Genomic DNA, 19,701 nt, shown 5'->3' on the forward strand with positions numbered 1-19,701 from the left:
ATTATTTGTGCATAAACCTAGAAAATATTCAATAGGGGATAGGTTGAAATAATAAAAAATGAAAATTTGAACATATTTCTATTAAACTTAAGAAGGAAAAGCAACAATTTTAGAGTACTTTCAGTAAAACTGTGAAGTATTATTAGCGCTGCATGAATGATAGGGATACTGGAATGGTATGCAAAATGTGATGTGGATGTTATCTTAGAAGATGCAAGATTCTTGACGAGTGAAGAAAGACTGAAAACAGAAAAAAATTGAGTGGAGATATAATATGGAACTTAGGAAGTGAAGGTCGCTCTGGAGTGGCTGTGTTGCGTAAAGAAAGGGAGACAAAACAGATGTCACAATAATGATGGTAATGTTAACTGTTGTGGATATAAGGTGGAGAGAACATGTTTATAGAATTATAGCATTGTATCCATATAAAACTAGCGAGGAAAGGGAGAATTTGTTTCATCAAATTTTAGACTATATGGTGTTTAACATGAAAATGGTAATTGTAGGAGACTCTAATTGTGATTTAAGGGGGAAACATAAAATAAAGGGCAAGCTGTAAAAAATATCAGAAGTGATAAAATGTGGTATGTTAGCTGTATGGAACAAAAGTCAGTGGACTTATAGAAGGGAGATATTTGGATGTAAAACTGATTATTTTATATTATTGGGAGGCTTGGGAGGTAGCAGATGGTCACACAGAAGTGATGGCTTTCTCAGACTATTTAGCAATATGGATGGAAGTGATGGAAAAAGGGAGTATATTAAAATAGCAAAGGCAATACAAAAAATACATGAGAAATTATGGGGTGAAACTACAGAGTGCAAAGTATTAATGTTGTAGAAGGATCATATAATTATAAAGGACTTCTATAAAAACTGATCTGAGTGCTCTGAGTAGTGGATTGAATTTAAAAAGAAATATAAAAACTTTTTTTTTATTATTGGCAGGATGATGTCAGAAAGGAAGAGAAAGTGAAACATGGGAAATGTTTAGAAATATATCAAATAATTTAGAGAATATGTCAGTCCTACAAACAAGTGGATATTATGCTATAGAGAAAGAAATATATACAATAAATACAATTTGGCATTAACGTATAGGCATACAAGGGAGAAGGAAGGAGGTGTCCGCATCCATCCACAACTCCTTTTCCCATTTTTGAACATGATGTTGGGGTGTCACTTCAACAGTGACAACCATTTTGTGCCAAGGCTCACACCACCAGGTGGCTAGCCCTGCTGCAGTTGTTCTTCGTACCACGCACTCGTATGCACACACTCACACCTATGGCCAATTTAGAGTGCCCTATCCACCTATATTTGAATAAAGTAAGAAAGGAGGATATTAGTATAGTGAGTGAAATAAAAAATGTAAAAGGAGAGGTAAAAAGAACACAAGAGCAAATTATGAGTATTGTAGTACAGTATGAGGATAATATATATGAGAGTATGAGGATGAAAAATAAGAGCGAATAGAAAGTAAAGAAACTGAACAACGTAAGTAAGAATTTGAAAAAGAAATTACTATTACTGAATTGCATGAAGTACTTAAGAAAGTTAATGTTGATTTAGTATCCGATGCAGATGGTATAGAGTATGGAATGTTCATGAAATTAATCGAATGTCAAAGAGGGAATTTTGTAAATGTACTGAATGACTGGTTGAAGGAAGGTTTTGTTTATGAAGTGTTATGCTGTGAGCTTTTAAAATTTATATGGAAAAAAAGATGAGAAGAATGAAATAAAAAATTGGAGACCCATCACACTAAATAACATAGATTATAACATTTTAATGAAAAAAATATAGAGGAGAAAGGAAGAATGGATGAGGGATATTATGGAAGAAAGTCCCTGGGATTCACAAAGCTCCATGCAAGAATAAGACTATTCTTGCACAGAGTGGTTTGTGTCCATTTAGAATAGCAGCGTGCCTTGCATATGCAGGAAGGCATGCTGCTGTTTAATCTAAATGGACACAGACCATGAACGAGCACAGGGGGGCATGTGTCAGCAGTGCCTGTACATGTAACATGCCCCCTTCACTCAGAAAGTGCCATATGGTACTTTGTGACACAGAGGAGTGTCAATGTACATAAGATTAAAGCCTGGTTCTAATATTATGTACTAAACCAGTGTTAGCCGACACTGTAATGTAAGTAGCTAACATTTCAGTGTCTGTGGACACTGAAATAAACAGAAAACAAAACACAAACACACCTAGAAGGCAGCAACCCTCAAGTGCACACCCTCGAATGTATGCACTCTTGCGCTACATGCATGGAAGCAGTAGGGCAAGAGGAAAGCAATAAAAATACAAAAAATGTTTTTTTTTCATTAAATAAATCCAAAATTTAAGAGGTGTACAACTTGTTTGTGCAGCATGCTGCTATGCTTAGTCTGGCTGAAATCCTGAAAATGATAGACAAGTGCTACTGTGATAGCAAACATTATCAAGCTGCTGTAGCATAGTGATAGTGCCATGGTTTAGCATGTAGAACATGCTCGGTTCAAATCCCCCCTCAGCCAATTTATTTAATAAACTTTTAAGGAATTTGAATGATAGATGTCAATCATATGGCTCACTTATAGCACAGTAGGGGTGGGAATAAGTAAAATATAAATGTAAAAAATACTTTATAAATGTAATGAAAAAAATAGATTTAAGCAATGATTTGCTAGTCTAAGCATTGCTTACCAGCTTTCAGCTGTGCTTATCTGGTTTAAGCATTGATATGTGGATTTGCCTGGAGCTAAGCATAGCTCAGCATTTTAAAACTGGCCAATCAAGAAAAAGGGTGGGAAAACTGCCCTATTTAAACTGCACAGGTGGGAATACAGCCATAACCATTTGGGATTGCACAGAGCAGGACCAAAATGTCTGGTGTAGGTGAAGGTGTTCGCTTCTGAGCACAACGTTGGGGCATCCAGGAGTCCAGGGTCATGGCTGGTCTTCTAGTAAAAAATCATGATGCCAAGCTGCTGCAGGGCCAGTACCAGGGCTCCCAGTACAAAGAGGAGGCCTGGGACCAGCTTACATGTGATCTCATCAGTACCACTGGCATACTCCAGACTTTTGAGCAGGTATGTTACCACCATAATGACCTGAAGCAGAGGAGGGGTGCACTCTTCAACCAGTGGATCCAAGAAGCTCGAGTGCAGGATGCCCCATGTGTCTGTAAGTATGCAGTCTTATGTATCTCTAACTAAGTATGTAAAAAGTTCAACTTGTGACTGAGTAGGTGTGATTAATGTGTCATGTCTCCCTATACAGCTGCTGCAGAGAGGTCCCAGAATGTCGAGGCTCATGCTGAGTGACTGGCCCGGCTGTGTCAGCATTATGGTGAGTACAGAATACCTCCTAATATTAGCAGTAAGAAATCAAAAATATAATAATGGTAGTCAGGCTGCCAGCATTACAATGGAGTATTTCCAGCTGCTGTGTAATACAGATGTCAGTAGCAAACAAGGTATAATATGCAGAAGAGGAATATTACAATATGTTTGAGTACTGGGCACAAAAATATGTACTAGATATAAATGTCAAAAGCAACACACAACACCTCCCCAGTAGCTCAGTCTGATAAGGACTAAGCCTATAATTCAAATTTGCACACACACCATGGTTCAAATCCAGGGACCGCCACAAGCATGTCAGTCTGGTTCTACAGTTGTAAACAGCAATCTGAATAGAAAAAGTAATGTACTGCAACGCATATATTTTCCACACAGGTAAAGAAATCTGAATAGAAATACTAGTATGGTGTGTATAACTATGAAAGGTGTACAATTGCTGTGTTAATCAGCCTCAGTCCTACAAACAGATGCAAGCTAGACAACCACACTCTGCATTGTAGCCCAGAGAAGCCCCTCAAGTGTCACGCTGTCACGGATAGTTTCCCCAATTGTCAAGAAACCAGCACACAGAGAATGTCACAGTAGATGTATGTCAAAGGCACAATACACACTCCAGGGCCTGCAACTAATATGTGAATCTGAAATATGTGTAGAAACAACAATGTAATGTGCACACAGTTTATCTGCACAGGGCCCACAGGTAAAGAAATCGGGATAGAAACAGGTATGATGTGCATAACTAAAATAAGGGTACAATTGCTCTGTTGATATGTACAGCTGTTGGAGTGCTGTAGCAGCCCCATGGCCCAGGTAGAGTGTAAGTGTGGTCAGAATGTAGAGTAGTGAATAGTAGTGTACTGACAAATATACTTGATAGCAGTTGTCAATTGAATCTGTTCCCTTTCCCCATCACTCAACTGATCCAATCATCATACTGAAACTAACATGGGTAAGTTCCTAAACAAACCTCTACTGTTGGGACTGTTGTTCCATCTGGTTTATCATTCTTTAAACTGTGCGCATGCTAATATTCCCTGTTGAATAATCATTGTTACTACCTCCCTGATGTACCACTAACTGGCAAGCTGTTGCAAATATATACATGGGTTCTGTTTGCTATGGCACTGTTATAATTGCACTGTTTTGAGTAATTGGGAATATCTGTGCATGCTATTTTGACTAATTTTGTAATGTGTTGTGCATGACTAACCAATATTCATTGTTAATTTCCACACCATAGCACATATGGAAAGGCAGATCCCAGTGGATCTGCCTCTCCCACCCCACCTGGCCAAGGCACCAGGTCACAGCATGTCTGGAACCCAACCCAGACCTCCCTCATCTGCTGGTCCTGCACCACCCTCAGGTGGAACCACTGCAGGGGATGGGGCTCACCCCCCCTGCAAGTAGGCACCGTGAGAATGTTGTCACCCAGGACGAGGTCTGTGGCATGGTGCGCAGTGTCCTCCAGACAGAGCTGGATGACCGACTGCACCAGCTAGAGGGGCAGGCGGCCCCTCCAGTTCAGCCCCCAGCACAGCCACCTTCAGGGCTGTGAAGAAGTATTGGTGACTGCCATCGGCTGGGGACATCAGTGCCACTACTACCATCTGGGGGGGCTCATGAGCCTCCAATTCCCAACCACCCTCCCCATCAAGGTGTTTACCCCTCCATGTGTCATACACCGCCCCTGTCTGCTGTCTGTCTTGTCTGTCTGCAAATGCAACATTTTCTACAAAACCTCCATCACCACACTTACCTATAATCCTTCCTTAACATCCCACTCTCACCATAAAAAAGGCATCTGTCCCAAAAAAAAAAAAAAAATCACGTCCCATACATAGCTCTGCATTTCGCCCAGAGACATGTACCCATCACACAATCTAACCCTACCAATCATCCATATTGTATGATGCCCACACACCTCCCTGAAGGGTGTGAGGCTCCAAATTTTAAATTGCCCACATTGAAAGCAGCTGTTGCTGCCAAAGGAATGGAGAGCTATGATCCTTTCCTACACCCGTCCTTCCCATCCCTACCTGTTTCTCCTCTTGTTTTTCCCCCTGCTTGCCCCAATTTCACCACTTTCCTATCTCCCTTTTTTTCTTTTCTTTATTTGAAATTAGCACGGGTTTAAGCAGCCGTAAGTAAAGCTGAGCTCACATTAACATCGCTTAGCTCCGCACAAACCTGCTTACAACTGCTTTAAAGTGCCTTAATCCCTTTGTCTCCAACAGCCCCTGTTCTGCCAAGCAAGAAATTTAAAAACCCTTGCAAGTCTGAAACCCAGAACCCTGTACACTATAGACAAAGCGATTTACCACAAAGCCATTTAAGAGGTAAATAAATTTGATGTTTTCTCAACCATATCATACAGCACTGTCATTCAACAGTAGGGAAAATGTATTTATATATGTAGATGTATATATATATATATATATATATATATATATATATATATATATATAAAAATATATATATATATATATATATATATATATAAAATATCAAAAAAATATATATGTATATACATATATATATATATATATATATATATATATATATATATATATATATATATATATATACATATATCTAAATGTGCATTGTGTTTGCACATTGGATCTACACTCTGAACCTCTCACTGCAAAACATCTGACCAAAGGCACTGTTAATGGGGGTGAAGGGGCCCAAAATATGTATCTCTTGTAATTATTGACATCATCCCCTCCTCCACAGCTGAACAGATCTGCCTTGCAACACAATAACCAACACTTGCAAGTCTCAAACCCATGACCCTGCACAACTTAGCCACAAGTTAACAGTAAGCCATCTCAGCTGTAAGATGTCAGGGTATCACTAAAGTATCATGTAGAACAGTCTGTCTTCCATAGAGAATGTACAATGTGGAAGCAGTAAACATTCCAATGATACATACACACACACACACACACACACACACACACACACACACATATATATATATATATATATATATATATATATATATATATATATATTTTTTTTTTTATATATATATATTTATATATATGTATATACACATACACATATAAATATATTACTACTTATAGATATGTATAAGAAGAGTATATATAGAGGATGCACAGCATATCAGACAGCCAGTATTCCTACAGATGCCACCTTTTAAAATTATTTCTTACAAAAGACAATTATTGCATGAAACATATACCCACAGACAATGCAAAGGACATGACACCACACACACACTTGCATTCATAGAAATGTTTATTTGTGTACTATTTCAGTTGTATATGCCATTTCTTATAGCAGTTAGGTGTTTGAAATACATAACTGAGTAATGCAACAATCAAACAAAACATTTGATACAGTAATCTGAAAACAGAACATATGTTGCTGTTCAGGCTAAGGCCTTCAAATAGTACAACAGTAAAAAACACTTTCCTCGAAGATAAGGACCAATCAACACTTATTAATTACAGATGTAGTTCAACAGCCTCCAATTACACTCTATACTCAACCCCTAGGGGGAAAAGAATTAAGTTGTCACAATGAAAATGTATCTGTTACATAACAATGCTTAACTTAAAACATCACTATCACGCTGACAAACAGAACTGTCTGTAAGACAGTAAGCTCTAGCCCACCACTGTTCCCATGGTGAAATGTATGAAAATGTGCAGCCATATACCTTAATGTGTCTTACTACTGATATCCATCACATGTTGTAACAGCCAAGGTTAAAAACAATTCATACCCCTCCCTCATAAAATGTCTTACAAGGGCATATAACAGTGTTTTACATACACTAACCTCTGGACTGTACAAGGTCACACACGCTATGTCCAGCCCTCATATACATGGACCCTACCCCACAGCTTGTGTGGGAGTCCACAACATCACTGGAATGATAACAGGAATGCCAGCAGTAAATAATGATAGGCCACAACTTAACAACCTCTTACTGCATGACATCTGGACAAAGCCTGGTATATAGGTGGAGGACAGAGGCTGGAACACAGGGCCATATTTGCAATATTACTGTTATACACTGTGAAAGTTGCTGGTGTTACAGGATTCCTTGCAACATACCCTTACTCAGGAATATGAAGTCAGAAACACAAATGGATGTTGCCATGTACTGATAGCATTCAACAGAGAGAATACCTCTGATATGTCAGAGACAAGACCTGTGTGGTGAACAGACAAAACATAATGGCCAATCCTCTGGCCATCATGTGGAGAGGCCCACAGTTAAGAGCTATGCAGACAAACTGCATTCCATGCAAAACTAGCATGTACACACAAACCCTGTAAAACTAGCAGTAGTCAATGCATATAACAGCAATACTCACACTGTCCATAGGTCTGGAACCTAATACAAACATGTAGTTGGCCTGTGTTTGCAAGTCCTGTTGTAAGAGGTATTGCTACCTGCTGTCTGTAACACTGATGCCCACACACAGGAAGGAAATCTTCCATACAGGAAAGGTAAAGGGACAATGTCCACATGATGTAGTCATTTATAGTGGTGGGTTGCCATGACATTGGTAATTGGAAGTACTACACAGGTGGCTGCATGCAGTTAGCAAGTGGTGAACACCGATTGGTGCAGAGGCCATCACCTGATGATGAGCATCACCTACAAAATCCATGCTGCAACCTATTCAAACCAGCTCAATCCCTGTAGTGGAGAGAGAGAGAGAGAGAGAGAGAGAGAGAGAGAGAGAGAGAGAGAGAAAGAGAGAAAATACTACAAACCAAACCAAAACAAAACAAAACAAAATAAAATAAAACAAGGGACATATACAAGTGTACATAGAAGAGAGCACAATACTAAAACAGGTATGTGAAACATGTATGCATGTAACTGAATGTAGTACTTGGTCTGTAATAATGGGATAGATGATGTGGAAAGATTTATATATGCCATCAAGACTTGTTGCTGTAATGATGTCCTGCTGAACAATTGCTATGGACATAGCATCTGGCCCTGTGAACAGTGGGCCATACCTGTCAACTGTGCAGATCTGCATAGAATGACAAGATGTAAGCCGTATTAGTGTGTGTTCTGTACCTCAAGACATGTATACTAGTGTGGCAAATAGCTGAAGGTGGAAGTAATGAAGTCATGATAGACGCATGAGTTTCAGACCCCCCCACCTTCAGGACAGTCATGTTAACATGAAATGTATCATGCACAAACTTCATAGGTTTTTAATAGGCATACCCACAATCTTCCCTATATATAACCCCCTAATGTTAGGCTGTGTCCACATGTGACACTCTTCTGTTTTGTTTTGTAGCAAGGCAGAACAGTGCAGCTGTGGAGGAAGGAGTTTTACAGAGTGTGGATCTGATGTCTGAATGCACTCCATATATATATATATATATATATATATATATATATATATATATATATATATATATATGTGTGTGTGTGTGTGTGTGTGTATGTCTACAGATATGCAAACACATATATAGATTTAAAAAAAAACAAAACAAAAAAAAAAATATATATATATATATATATATATATATATACATTTTCCCTACTGTTGAATGACTGTGCTGCACGATATGTTTGAGAAAACATCACACATATCTATACACACACACACACACACACACACACACACACGCACACATATATATATATATATATATATATATATATATATATATATATATATATATATATTTACATAGTTGTAAGCGGGTGCAAAATGGACAGTTATGTCTGGTGTAAAATTTATGTTGGGAACACATTGCCCTTTGTGAAGGTGAGAGTGGGATGTTGGGGAAGGATAGTAGGTATATTTGGGGAGGTAGGTTGGGTTAGAAGACAGACAAGACAGACAAGACAGCATACAGAGGTGGTATATGACATATATGGTGGGTAAACACCTTGGATGAAGAGGGGTGTTTGGAAAGTGGAAGCCCATGAGCCCCCCCAAATGGAAAAAGTGGGACCAAGTTCCCCACCCATTAGCAGTCACCACTACACTTTCATGGCCCTGAAGGTGGCTGAGCTGAGGGCTGAACAGGAGGGGCATGCGGACCCTGTAATTGTGTATCGAGGGCCTCAAGGTGGTGTAGCAGATCCCCCAATTCTCTATGGAGCTCCCTGTGCACCAGACCCTGGACCTGACTTCAGGTGACAGGATCCTGTCTGTGTGTGTTCCCGGGGTGGGGGACAAGCACCATCCCCTGAGGTGGTTCCACCTGAGGGTAGTGCAGGACCAGCAGATGATGAGGTCCCAGGGTGGGTCCCAGATGTGCTGTGCCCTGGTAACATGGCCAAATGAAGTGGGAGAAGGGGTTCTGCTGGGAACAGCCTTCCCAAACATGCTATTGTGTTGCATTTTTAAAACATATGTGGGTAGTAATAGTCCACACAATCCAGGATTAATTATAACAGCATGCATAGATATCCCCATTAACACAAAACTCCAGATTTGGAGCAGTCGCATAGCAAAAAGAACACATGCATATATGGAACCATAGTGGCCCTTACAATGGCATGCAGGTGACATTGTTAGCAACAGGTCACCAATGATAGTGTTTCAACTAGGAACATGAATTCAACAGTATTGAAAATTGGTTCATGCAACACTGCCTCCTCCTGAACCCCCAAAAAACAAAATTATTGCTCTTTGTTCCAACTCTAAAATCATCTCAACTGTACTTCACAATAACCTCAAACAATGGAACTAACATAACCCCAGACACTACAACCCGTCTACTAGGAGTAACAATTGATAACAACCTTAGCTATGATGACCACATTAATTCTACAATAAAGTCTGTTAACAAAAAACTAGGCATCATTTACAGAATCAAACCCTTCCTCACCCCCATCAGCCAGAATGACTATTTCCCAGACCCACCTTATCTCTACCCTGTTCTATGCTTCTGTGATATATACCAGTCTGTCTAAGAACAACCTTACCAAACTTTCCACCAGTTATAATAATATAGCCAGATTTGCCACTGGTACCCCATTTAGAACTCATCACTGTCTCATCTTCAAACAACTGGGATGGCTAGAACTGCAAAACCAACTACTTTGTCAACAACTAGTTATCACCCAAAAGATCCTTTATCCCCCTAACAATACCCCTATCCTCACTAATCTGATTACACCATTCAAAAATCTTGAAACACTGCGCTCAGCTAATAAGCTCCTTGTTGCCACTACTAAGTCAAAAAACAAAGCTGGGGACTCACTTTTCTCCAACACAGTAGGTAAAAACTGGAACCAGCTTCCTACTGAACTATCCACCCTTGCTTAAACTTTCCTATATAAAAAACATCTTAAAGAACATCTTAAATCTCACTGGCTTTGTCCATGCTCTAACCCTGACTGACATATTATTCCCCTTTTTGCTCTCTCTACACTTCTCTTCCATACTATTCTTTGATGCTTACTTTGTAATCTATATTAAAAAAAAAAAAATCAACCTACTGAATGAATTATTACTATTTTGTTCTTACCAACATAGCCAATGTACTGTAACTTATTTCACCAATACTATATATTGTATTCTTTGTCACTGCTAGTGCTTGGAGCTTTTCTCCCCGGGCCTCTACTGAAAATGGACATATATCCAGTTAGACTAGCCCAGTCAACAAATGTAAAAATAAAATAAAAATAAAATAGAAACACATTTCAGTATTTGTCATATAATAGGATATATGTCCCAACAGTAGGTTTGGTGTAAACATACCCATTGATTTGTTTGTTCAGATTATTGTTGCAGATATGGTGGGGGGAAGATAGAGATGTCAATTAACAACTATTATATCCTTACAGTATGAGGTTCTCACACCTTTTTTTCCTCTTTATGTCTTTCAGGTACCATGTCTAGAGAGCGCCTTCCAGTGTATTCCCCCCAGGAAAATGGTGTTATCATTAACTACCTGGTGCGGCACCACCAAACTCTCTTTGGCTGTACAGCCCATGATCTGCAGGAGAGGACTGCCCTGTGGAACGAGCTCGTCCACAGGGTAAATGATGTCAGCCTGCATAACCACAGTTATGAGCAGGTCTGACATCACTGCACTGACCTTATCCTCCACACCCTTCAGTGTGCTGCTACAGTTAGGATGGATCAGCTAGCCACAGGTGGGGGTCATGCCATCCAGCCCCCCGACACATGCTGAGGAGCTCCTCCCCAGCCTTGGGGCACCTGCCCTCCAGCAAAGCCAAGAGCCAGCTGATAGCATTGTGGAGGTGGAGGTGGGTGCTACCCACACAATGGATGAGGATCATGCAGATAAGGCCACAGGGCACATCAGTAGACCACTGTTGCTTATCCGTCTGCATCTGTAAAGTTTCTACATGCATATGTGAGATAAACTGTATATAGTCTGTTGCTGCAGTGTAGTAATAAACAGATGTGCATAATCTGTAGTATTGTGGGTTTGTACTGCTGATGTACTGAAATGCTGCTCCCACCCTGTACTAATGCCACAGGTGTGGCTACTGACATCACAGCTCTCACACAACTATGTAGGTCCCTCTGATATACCTCTGGGCAGTAGCCTGTAGCTGGTGAGTATGGTGTTTTTTGTTCAGGTTTGCCAATACACCGGCCATGTTACGGCCATGGTATTTGTCATGCAAACATTTAACACACCTACCCATAATGCATGCTGTACATGTTCGCTTGTTGTTGCTGTTAACTCCACTGCATCACAGTCGTCACCATGGTGGCATATCTGAAGAGTATGTAAGAGTCCTACAATATAACTAACAACCTGTCATTGCAAGATGTGTGCACAGAGATGAACATAATGCTGGGACAAAGGGCCTATAGGAGGAACATGTCTGAAACATTGCCCTTATACAGTGGCTACAACAGTGTATATACCACTATTACAATGGCAACTGTTACAGATCTACACAACAGCATATCACAATACCACATTCCACAACCGTTACAACCTGTAATGTGATCCTAACATGAGCATTGAATGTGTAATATGGAATCCTATGTTAGGACAGCAAATATGGGGAATACATACCTTAACAAATACTGGAAGCATATCTTTGCACACATGGAATCCTTTGATAGGACAGCAAATATGGGGAATACATACCTTAACACTGAAAGCAAATGTGTGCACACACTCCAAATAACATCTTGTGGAAGCAGCTTTTGAGGTACTGACAGCATTTACTCTTCATGAGTATGCACCTTCCATCAAGTACAGGTCCTCAATGTCACAGCAAGAAATGGTCTGCTGTCCAAGATGTATGTCCATGACACTTGCCCACTCACCTGCAGCACAGGCAGTTGTGGCTTACACACATCTTACAAATCATGGAATGGATCCCATATCCGACAGGTAGCACTCAGGAGTGGGAGACATAGCCTTACCTCACCACTGCATATACCATGGCAAACAGTGCAGACAGTCATGTATGTGATGAGGAAGTATGGGACAACATTAATGTAGAAAATAAACAGATGGCCATCCAAGACAGATGACAACACATGTTGCAAACTGGTCATTGAGGCTGCCTAGAAACATGCTGCAACACTGAGGGAGTTGCAGGAATGTCTAGCAAGTACTGCCTGTGCAGTACCTGTGTCGACAATTGCCTGGACTCTGCATAAGTGTGGCCTATGGGTTAGGGTAATCAGATGGAAGAGTTGTTCCACAGGAAACATCATCTAGGTCTCTCAACAGGTAGCATATGTATAACATCAAAAGTCCCCAAAGGCATGTTTTGCAATGTGTAATGGTGTACCAAGACCAATTCCGAAACCTACAGACAGTATTAATAAAGATACATGTGCTGCACAAGCAACACCTCACTCCACCTCAGGCCCACCATCCTCATCTGTACCTTGCTGATGCCAATGTACACCTGTATGTTTGCCATTCATTAGTAAGAACTAGGCTGGTACACATAGTGTTCTGAATTTAGGACACTGCAAAATGACACTCGTGTGGAACATAGTTGTCAAGCATCTGCAAAAAGGCTGAGGATGGGGAAGGGTGTCATCCTGAAACACAACAATCAACTGAAGCAGACATCCAAAGCTCGCAAAGAATGGCTGTATCTGAACACAGTCAAGGTCATGAATTGTGGCAGACATAACCCTGACTCAGCAGCAATAGTAAAAGCACTGTGTGACCTCCAAGGACTATGCACTTGAGTTGACCTTGCAATCTGGCAGAGTTGGGGGACATTTCTAGGGCAGAGTGACCAAATACTGGCAAGTGCAGATTGGCCATGCTAGTATACCCCTTCCAGGAATAGTGACTGCTGTAGTACACTGAGTTGATGAAACAAACCATTATGTTAAGGGTGTACACACTTATGCACCCACATATTGTATGCATCTCAGTCAGCATCTGCACAACTAACACATTTGTTGGCACTGCATTTGATTGCACAGGTCATATGTCACATATCAGGTTTGTGTAATGTTAACATATGCAGCATTGTGGCCCCATGGCATATCATGGAAGAGGGTGCCATGTCAATAAGGGTGTGTACACTCCCCATAGCCAAAGTACGTTTTGAAGGTTGTCAGTGTAATTGTATTTTATTGCTCATACATGCACTGCTGATGATGAGATCTGCAAATCAGACATCAGGCATTCACTATTGACATCTGTCCTCATATCATCCCAGGTATGTGCCGGACAAACACATAGGGGCTGTGAGCAACAGAGCAAACATAACTGACACACATATACACATTCAGCAATGGCATGTACACCCATGAGGTATGGTGCACAGTACATGCCAGGGTGCTGAACAGGTGCACAGCAATACTGTGTACATGGGTGCAGTGTGTTCCAGGGGAAGGGGCATCACCTACTAACACAACGCATGCATCACAAAGATGTATAACATTGGTAACAGGGATTAACTATAGCTGCAGTGCATGCTGTTGAGTGCCATATGTCATGCATGTTGACAGTTGGGTAAGGAGAGGTCTGTGTGTAATATCTTTGTGCAACTTCATCTGTAAGTGTGTGTGTGTGTGTGTGTGTGTGTGTGTGTGTGTGTGTGTGTGTGTGTGGGTGTGTGTGGGTGTGTGTGGGTGTGTGTGGGTGTGTGTGAGTGTGTGTACAGTTCAGCAATGATGTACAGGTCTTAAAGTGTGTTTTTTGTTTTCCCATGACAGGTGGCGAGGTGGGTCAGAGTCCGTCATACAGGCAAACTGATGTTAGTTTCCATACAGACTCTGACAATGATGATAGGTATGGTGAGGCACAGGCAGGGTTGTCAGGGGCTGAAGCTGTGCCATTGGTTGACATCCCACTGTTATCCACCCCATCCCCGCACACAGTCAAATTGCCTATAGATACCCCATCACCAGTAGCCATTAGTGAGGGACAGTTGGCAGGTGGTGGCATGGGACAGGACAGTGTGGTGACTATGGCAAGTGTTTCTGGGCACAGCAGCCATAGCCAGATGACCAGTGAGGTACCACACAGGCAGATGTACAGGGGTGCTCATAGGAGGGCTTCTGGTCATCATGGCCCTGGCAGAAGTGCCACATCAGGTGTTACCAGACGCATGTTTCAGGCCATCATGGAGGCACAGGTACGTATGGAATGTTATACCAGACAGGGTCTGAGGCTCCAGAGGGCTACTCATTCTTCTGTTATTGACAACATCCATGATCTTGCAGGTGCCCACTGTTAATTTGCAGTGGTCCTGGATAGACAGTTGGGCGAGATGGTGGGAATCCTCAACTGTGCAATATCTGTGCTTGAGCATATGGTGGGAGTAGGGCTACAGCCACGTGGACGTAGGTCAGCAACACCAACAGGTGGAGGTCTACATGGACTTGCAACAAGTCAGAGTGACTCCTGTAGTGGCAGTACCAGCACCAGCACTGCAGGGGGGGGTGTTGTCCACACAACAACATAGTAGGCCACGTGCACATCACCCTGGCCGGTCGCAAGAGGGACCCAGATCCAATGAACACTTGTCATCATCAGGAGAGAGTGCCATATCTGGCCTTGTACCTGGTAGTGCCTGTGGAACCCCTGGCAGGCACAGTTCTCGTGTCCATGGCCAGAGATGGTGAATTGCACACCCTGCCTGGTACAGTATGCAGCTGTCCAACAAACCTCTATTCAGGGCAGCTACATGGCAGAACTATGTCCATACACACACACACACACACACACACACACACACACACACACACACACACACACACACACACATCACCAACACAGCTAGGGCAACCACATACCTACACACACCACATCTGCACTGCCCAATTAATAATGAAACCCTCTAACACACACACACATGATGACAACCAAACAGCTCAGCCTAGGTCTCTGGCAAACCCACAACACACCCTATGCATATGATGATATCTGTGCCACATCCCTGTCATCCATGACATCAATGCAGGGACAGGCTAATATGGTTGTGATGCACAGGGTGAATGTACTAAGGTGTACCAATATAATGTTGTGTAACATGTTTTCAGCAGTAAAGTTTAATGCTTAGATGTCAGGATGTGTATAGCTGTCCAGCCATGATGCATTATAGCTGTTATTAACACTGACTGATTGTGGTCTTCATAATGTATTCCCTTTGTGTTGTAGGTGTCTATGTGTCAGCAGGATGTTGGTCTGCTGTTGTTTCCTACAGGGGGTATGGCACTGTGGTAACACCTTGACTGTGCCATATCCTGGGTACAGCTGAACACAAGTAACAGGTCTGTATAACAGCTACTGCATGTGCCACATGGCTGATAGGTCTGAGGGGTGTATACAGGTGAGTGCATGGTGACTGATGTCAGCAGCCCTTCTACAGTGGACAATGGTAAGTGCACTGGGTGGTACACATCACATGTTTGTGTATAAGACACACACACAGAGGCTTAGGTGTTGATGCAATACACAAAGAATACCATACACATGGATGTATGTACTTTTGCAGTGAACCCATTTTAGCCTATGTAATTCCACCAAGACAAAATAAGCACAACATCACATCAGTAAATAATCAGTCTGCTAGTTTAATGTCATTGACGATGGTACTGGCAGGGTATATGTCCCTTCCCAATGTAGTGCAATCCTAGACTTGGTAAACACAGGTGTGCTGGTTTGGGTGGCACAGTCCTACCCTTTGGAGGGTGTGGGGTGGTGAAGTACTGCAGATAGAGTGATTGACAACTACTTAACCTGTTAACATAAACTGTACAGTATTACAGCCAACTAAGTGGGGGGATAGACACAACAATAACCCCAATGATAGTGGCTGTGATCACAAGATCCACACCCAACTATATATACCAACCCCAGTATCACTGTACAGCTATACAGTGGGGAATATGGCATTTACACATCTACTACTAATTTTGATGGAATAAAGTTCCACAAGATGATACCCTTGATATGTTAGCATTTGCCAGTCAGTTCTTGGAAAGATGACTTCCTGGGACATGTATTTTCTGCAAATTAAAGTAGATCCCTTCACATACACACATGCTCTTACTTGGCAGCACTGAGAGTAGAACCCCTACATAGGTACTTATTGCTACTAATGTGTGTGGCCTTAAATGTACACACCACACAGCTTTTAGGATGAGTTGTGTCCCAGGTTTCTTGTTAAGCGAAGAACATCACTAGACCTTGTACAGTATGTTAATGGGGGATGTACTGGTTGTTAATGAACAATACATAGTGTGACATACTGTCATATAGACATTGACAAACACATAACAGTCATAGACACATATGAGAAACCTAGGATTATCAGTGCTAACGACCTTGTCAGTGAGTCCGTTCTGTTACAAATAATTTACACACAGCACATGCATCACTGGGCTGGATAGTGTAATCGATTGCCTGTATGGTTGATGGTGACAGTGATCCCCATACAGTGGACCTTGGGACATGTACTGAGGGTACCATGGTGTAAAGACAGTATACCCAGCACCCACACCCCACATTGGATATTTTACTCACTGAAACCCATGATAATACTCTGACATACCCACAATCACACATTGACCAGGACTGCAATGCACCCCCTTGTCTAACTCAAGAGTGCTACTACAGGGATCTGCATCTATTGCAGATGCCACAGGGATAGTAGGGTGATGGTTTGTCATGGCTCTCCTACTGTCAGCAACATCACTACCCCTTATACTGTATGGCAAGGTTTATTGTATTTGGAGAATGTGGCCTCAGAATGCTGTATCCTACAAATATACACACTTGCACACATACACACACTTGCCAGGACTCATAGGGTAACCCATGCCTATCTACCCATTTGTACAACAGTGTTGTGCTGGTACTGCAAGCTCCAGGTAGCCCATAGGGTGAAGAGTATAACAAGGTACATGCAATGTCCATTACAGCAGCAGCCATTTCTAACTATTGCAATGGGGTGTGCAGTGGGTGAGTAGGCCCTCAGGGTATTATCATCTACATTTACAAACAAACAGACACTGTTATTCTCAGTAATGCACACTGACACATTTGTCAGGACTGGGATCCATAGGTGCAGGTGTTCATAGGTGTGTACCAAGATATTGTCCATGGAGAGATGAGAAGAGTATGGGATGTGGGTACAATGGTATCATGCTACCTGCCATTTTTCGGCAGGCCATCTATCAACTGATGCCACATGAGTGATCCTCAGGGTGAGAGTTAAATGCAACATCCAATTATCTGCTTGCCTCTTGCATAGGGCTGGTGAGGTGCTCCAATTGACATGTATGCAACATATGTTACATAACATGGTCAGTGTCTGTCTTTGAGACCTGTACCCAAGCATGTTCTGTTGACTGTGGTAGTGTAGTTGCAGTATCCATGGCATGTGGTGCATAGAGGGTTGGGTTTCCCAGCTGTGGCATTCATAACACAGCTGGGCATACATGTCAGTGTCAGTCAAGCATAGATTGCCTGTAAGCATCCAAGATGGATACCTGACATCTGCAGATCTGTACAGAGGACAGACAGAAATCAGCTAGCCAACTGGTCATGCATTCGGATGAATATTTTGACAGATAGACGTCTGACACTGATAGGTATGCCATTGCTACATGACAGCAGCCCTCAATGACATATCCTATACACACAGTAGTCTACAGTTAATATCCACATGTCAGATAAATATTCAGTAGCAAATACTTAATGACACACAACTCACACACCAGGAACATGATAGTCAAGACTCAGACTCTAGCTTTGCATGCAGGGGTGTTTGGTTCCAGTACTACAATTTGCAATCTACTCTTACTTGGGTAAGCACTGTTAACAGTAGTAACATAATGATACACTACATGCAAGTGTGACTGCATATAACCTGGAATACTACCCATGTATGAAACACAGATAAATGGTAAAAATTGTTGTATTAGCCATATATACTCAGGTGTCCCAAACAGTAAACTCGCACCCCTTTCTACTGTAATGACAGCACATAGAATCATGTTAGATACATGGAATTAAATACACTTATTAAAGATGCTATTACCCTGCTATTTCATCAGACTGGAATGTGATCAGTGGTTACCAGGGCTGAGGTATGCTTAGCAGGAGTAAGCATTGCTTAAATGTAACTGCTAAGAAGATTTGTGCACTGGTAAGTGAAGCGTACACAGTGTAAGTGCTTTTGTGTTAACCGTATGTATGCACATAACATGTAAAGGAGTCATACCTCAGCAGCAATAGTCACAACCTCTTAATTCAAGGGGATGTCATGTAAGTATTGCAGGTATAAATGTAGAATGTTGCTAAAGTAATGGGGGCTGTGTTAACAGATGTGAGTGAAGTCACATCTAATATAGACATGTATGCCATCAAATACTGACAGACATCATAAGATCATCATAGTGCAATACCACACAAATCACAGTAATGATCCTGTGGAATACAGCAGAGATATGACCAATAACTGTGGACAATCTGATACAATCTGGTCAGTGCAGTGGTATACATAGAACACCTTACTACAAGGGGTGTGGACCAAGCCTGACAAAGTGGATGTTTACAGCCATGTAAATGGGGATATCACTAAAATACTGGAATAGATAAGCTCACACAGTTTATGCATTCACACACTCCTGTCTGCCTTAACACATATTAATCGGAGGAGAAGAGGTACCAAGCCCACATACTTCCCACTAGTTAGTGACATACATCTTTACATCATCCCACTGCTTTGTCAGAAATATACAACACTTATGGTGGCCAGGCAACAGTACATCTGACAAAAATCTGGACATAACATCACACTAGGTAAATACACTGAGCTGCTAGGCATGTCAGAAAGCACTGTGAAAACTTCAGGCAGACTGCCCCAACAGTGGCCTAAGTTTCCTCTGGAGGAATACAC

This window comes from Protopterus annectens, chromosome 10.part0 (genome assembly GCF_019279795.1).
Source record: "Protopterus annectens isolate FY-2018-M chromosome 10.part0, PAN1.0, whole genome shotgun sequence".
Classification (NCBI taxonomy): Eukaryota; Metazoa; Chordata; order Ceratodontiformes; family Protopteridae; genus Protopterus; species Protopterus annectens.